This window comes from Solanum pennellii, chromosome 12 (genome assembly GCF_001406875.1).
Source record: "Solanum pennellii chromosome 12, SPENNV200".
Lineage (NCBI taxonomy): Eukaryota > Viridiplantae > Streptophyta > Magnoliopsida > Solanales > Solanaceae > Solanum > Solanum pennellii.
This window is the reverse complement of record NC_028648.1, coordinates 51,004,169-51,009,595: the sequence shown is the minus strand read 5'-3', so window position 1 is coordinate 51,009,595 and position 5,427 is coordinate 51,004,169. Positions and strand designations below refer to the sequence as shown.

Sequence of the window (5,427 nt, the reverse complement as noted above, 5' to 3'; positions counted from 1 at the left end):
TTTTAAACAGGAAATTGGTAATACTACGATAAATTTGTTCACCTAAAACAACTTGAGAAATTGTTTGATTTTTCCACAATATGCTCACTTGCAATGTCATGACTCAGAAGCAAGTCACTCTAGGTGTATATGTCAGCTTCTTAGTTACCATATAACAGTCAAAGTTGAAAAAACTGGTAGGGAGAATCTTATTAGTTTGATTGGTTGATTATCTAAACTTGTGGGGAGAATCTTATTAGTTCGATTGGTAAAGAATATCATTTCTTTCCAACACATTCATGATGGCTAATTTTAGCTACTGTTCTTTATTGATTTGATTCATCCCATTTCATTTATTTGGGCAAGAGGGAGGCCTGCGTGGGACTGATCCGGACACAATGTACGTATATTTCCTTAGAACTTGAAAGTCTCTATGTCAGATTCAATTCTATGGGGCTTAATCACACCACTTACGCATTCGGGTAGTTTATGATACCTTAAAAATTTTTAATTTTCTTAGAAAAATTATTAATTTTACTATCAATAATTCAATAAAGTCTAAAGCAAATTGACATGTGGTGTAGGAGGAGGTGAAGAGAAAATAAATAAATAGAGGAATGAACGAGAGGTGGGAGATGAAGTGAAATTTAAAGGAAATCAAAATTAGAAGTCAAAAAGTAAGAGAGAGAAATAAAATAAAAAAAAAGGAAAAACTTAAAGTAAAAAATAAATTTTTAATTAAATTAACATGTGTCATGTAATGATTGGTGTGTGAACACACTTCTTAGAATTTGGGGCCGATCGAAAAATGGCATAATAATATATGTTTAGAATCATTTATTGGGGTAATAGGACATTTATAAAGTTAAGGTGTCTTTTTGCAAATTCGAGACAACATCAATGGTGACTTTATGTCGTTTCTCTTTGTTTTATCTCATGTTAATAGAAATGTTGATAGATTGATTTAGATTTCGAGCACAAATTTCATTACTTATATAAGCTTTATGTTCTTATATGTGATTTGGTGATATTGTAGATATATAGATGAAATAACACGCATATCAAGTGTTATAGGCTGGACTCTTGTTGATTTGATCTAACTAATACAAAAAGGGAATCCTACCGTAGCAAACAAGGTACTGCAACATTGGTAAGGATCATTGCTATTGCAGCTACTTCCGGAGGAGTCATATGTTCTCAGTTTATGTAGTAGTGCAAAAAATGGTAAGTTGCTTGAGCTACTATTATATTGTTGCAACTAGATTACGTTTATCTTTTTGTTGCGGAGTAGTTGGGGAGTTGGTTCTTGGCTCTGGACTCTTGATGATAAAACAAGAAGAAGCAGAAGTATATGCATGACATATGTGTTTGTAGGGTGGGGGTGGGTGAGGTTGTGTCTACTGCTTTTGATGGTGCTCTTTGAACAGAAATTCCTATTTGATTAAGGTAGTTAATTTTACTTGAAATGGAAAATGGAGAAAAAAAATATAGAAGAAAAGGAGAAATTAAATGTTTTGTTTGTCTCATTGCTCTATGCTACATACTTTAAGGGATGTATCTATAGTTGAATGCGTATTCATGGAACGTATGCATTATGGGTGCTTATGCTTTCATTCTTAAAAATCTGATGGATCATGTTACCATTTCAAATCTTTGACTCGGTATCATACTTGTGGAAAGGGAACTCTGATCTAGAACATAATTTGAGCAGGAAAAGTTCGACCTTTTGGAGGATAAATTTTAGACTATTTTGAATAGCTTAATCCAATTCTTGAAGGCTGGCTTGCGTCAATTGGTGTCCAACGGACAATGGAGTCATGCCTATGCAGCCTAATAATATGATAAAGATCTGGCATTGATTGAGATTTGACTTAACTTTCTATAAATGAGAGAAACATTTCCTGATCCCTTTGTGCAGATTAGAACAAGTACAACACTAGAAATAAGCATAAGCCCGGAACCACTTACATCAAGTGGCCATTCAATTGTTTTTTCAAGTTAAATTCTCAATGCTGCTGTCAGCCTGTCCTTGTCATTTCCCATTTCTCAAATTAAAATTCTGCCAGATGCCATAGGTAATTTTGACTTGTAAGAGCTGATAGAAAGAGTTATTAAATTGCATGAATAACCACATTACTCATAAAGCTTTTGTTGCAATCATAAGAAGTGATGATAATCTCAAGCAGAGAACTGATGATATGCTCAGAATTATCTGTAAGTTAGTGGTTTGAGACCTCATTTCGGCTTTAGTAAGCCAGATCCTGATCTGGATTTAAGGAAATGGCTGAAAATGTTGTTTAGTTGTTGACACTGCATTTGGCTTTTAAAAATGCTACTTCTTGGTGTAACTAAAATAATAGCATCTAACAGAAAAGTGTTATACAATCGCTCAAGTTTCTGTGAAGCTAGAGAGATTTATAGGAGGTTGGCCAAAAAAGTATTGGGGAGAGGTGATTAGATAAGCATGGCACATCTTCAACTTACCGAAGACATGACCTTAGATAGGAGGATGTAAAAGGTTAGTTGTTAGTGGAGTATTGTTTCTTTATTAGTTGCTATGTTTTCTTCAATGACATTTTTCCTTTTCGTACGTACTTTGATTTGTTGAACTCAAGCCGAGGGTCCTCCAGAAACAAATTCTTTATGTCCGCGAGGTAGGAATAGGTCGGCATATACTTATCCCCCCCCCCCACTTCAAATCCACTTGTGGGATTTCACTGTGTATGTCGTTGATGTTAAGAGAGATTAATAAGACATGAAGTAAAATTTCTGGGTTTTGCTAAAGAAGAAAGCAGTTCTCATTTTTTGATGAAGCTTTACCAATGGGTGTGAAAGTTGGTGGATATATATTCATTCTTTATGCACTGCTGATAAATATTAAACTGTCAAACAGGTTTTGTAAGTTTAGATTGTGGAGGCAAAGATAACTTCACAGATGAACTTGGTCTTAAATGGACTCCTGATACTTAAATGATTAGCGGAAATGTAGCCAATATCTCTGTAGCAAATGAGATAAGGACAGAGTATATGGCCTTGAGATACTTTCCAGCCGATAACAGGAAGTATTGCTATACACTTGATGTGATTCCCCGAAACAGGTACCTTGTAAGAGCAACTTTTCTATATGGAAACTTTGATAAGGACGATGTGTACCCAAAGTTTGATATCTCACTTGGGTTAACTCATTGGGCTACAATAGTATATCTGATGCTAATACAATGGAATACCAGGAGGTAATATTTCTAGCCAAGGAACCTTCCGTAAGTTTCTGTTTATCCAATGCAACCACGGGGCTTCCCTTCATTTCTGCACTTGAGCTCCGACATTTTAATGGTTCAATATATACGACTGAATTTGAGAATGATTTTTTCATGAGCGTTTCTGCTAGGATAAATTTTGGGCTAATCCTGTCAGGTATGTTTCAGTTCTTCTGTTACTGTGGCAGCTTCCAAATCTACGTTCTTGCACGTTCTTGTAAATTTTTAGAATATGATAGCCATTGACATTTTTGAACTGAAACAAGCAGGCTTAGGCTCTGTCCCTAGCATGGTTTTCTTCTGACTAACTGTTTTTGTTCGATTTCTGAAATTTAATCTTCCCTTTATGTCCTTATTCTCCTAGGTACCCTGATGACCCATTTGATAGAATATGGGCGTCTGACACCCTAAAATAAGCCAATTACCTGTTGATGTGGCTGCTGGTACTGAAAGAGTTTCAACCAAAATGCCAATTGATGTGAATACCTTAAATGGTGAGATGCCTCCTCAGAAAGCAATACAGACTGCTGTAGTAGGAAGAAATATCTTGTTAACTTATCGTCTAAATCTCGATGGTTTCCCTGGTTTTGGTTGGGCATTTACTTATTTTGCTGAAATTGAGGATTTAAAACCTGGTGATAGTAGGAAATTCCGGTTGCTTCTCCCTGGAGCTCCTGATATCAGCAAGGTTGCTGTTGATATCCAAGAGAATGCCCATGGGAAATATCGTTTATATGAGCCTGGCTACTTCAACTTGTCCTTGCCCTTTGTATTATCTTTTCGTTTCGGAAAGACATCCGATTCCACCATAGGGCCTCTCTTGAATGCTATGGAAGTAAACAGATATGTAAAGAGAACTGATGGCTCTTTAGATGGTACAACCATGTCTTTTTCTTTGAACATTATTATAATGTGGTTCGTTGAAATGATTAGAAAGATTTTTTCTGTTGTAATGAGCATCTTTTTGTTGCATGTGTTCTATAATTGGGATAATGTCCAAGTACCCCTCAATCTATGTCCGAAATCTCAGAGACACACTTATACTATACTAAGGTCCTATTACCCCCTGAACTTATTTTATTAATAATTTTACCCCTTTTCGACCTACGCGGCACTATCTTGTGAGCCCAACGATGATTGACTTTTTTTTCAAACTAGTGCCAAGTAGGCTAAAAAAGGGTAGAAAATTACTTATAAAATAAGTTTAGTAGGGTAATAGGACCTCAGTATAGTATAAGTGTTTCTCTGAAATTTCGGGCATAGATTGAGGGGTACTTGTGCATTATCCTTTTGAATTTAATACTATAGAACACATGTTGATTGTAAACACTAGCTTTCTCTACTCTTGTGTATTTGGTATGTCATCATTTGAAAGAGAGAGTTCATATATTTAAGAAGAGACTCGATTAGACCATACATTGTCTTATTTTCATTGCTTAGGACAATAAAATATTCTTACTGCAACTTTTAAGAAGTTTTTCATAATTTTGAGAAGACATATATATCTATATATATAAAGATATATATATCTATATATATAAAGATATATATATATATATAAAGATATATATATATATATATATATATATATAGATATAGATATAGATATAGATATACTAGATGGGCTGCACGGCCCAACATTTAATATTAGATAAATTAAACAAAAATGTCCATCTAGTATACATAAATATTAATTACTTATATAAAAAAAAATACACCACTTAAAAAAAGTAATAAGCCCTTTACTACCAAAAATGTCCATTCAGGCTTTTTTTTAATCTCCGAAAAAATGCCCGACTCAACAAAATTGATAGCAGGCGACCAAAAAGCTTCGCTCAAATCTTCTAGAGATTGTACCTTTAGTTTCAAATCTTTCGCTTTTGCTTCTTCTGTCATAATCTTCAGATTTTAGGCATATCTAACCTGAGAATTGAACTCACATCAATGTAGATCATCTCCTTCCGACTCATAATGGACCTTGAAATGATAAGTAAAATGAAAGTAGCACAATTTTTTTTCAATGTAGATGTAAGATTAGCATAAAATGAACTACATGCTGCATTTTTCTTATTCTGCTCGGTTATAAATGTTGTACACTATAATATACATTTATCAACATGTAGAATAGGATCGGGGCTTTGAGTTTGCTAACTAACTTCATTCACTTGAAAGTTGTAAAAAACATAAAGTG

The 5,427-nt window shown here is 34.3% G+C and overlaps 1 pseudogene; it reads left to right on the top strand.

The window, feature by feature from the left end:
* Positions 1-2,099: 2,099 nt before the first annotated feature.
* LOC107006336 lies at positions 2,100-5,148 on the top strand (annotated as a pseudogene).
* Positions 5,149-5,427: the final 279 nt, after the last annotated feature.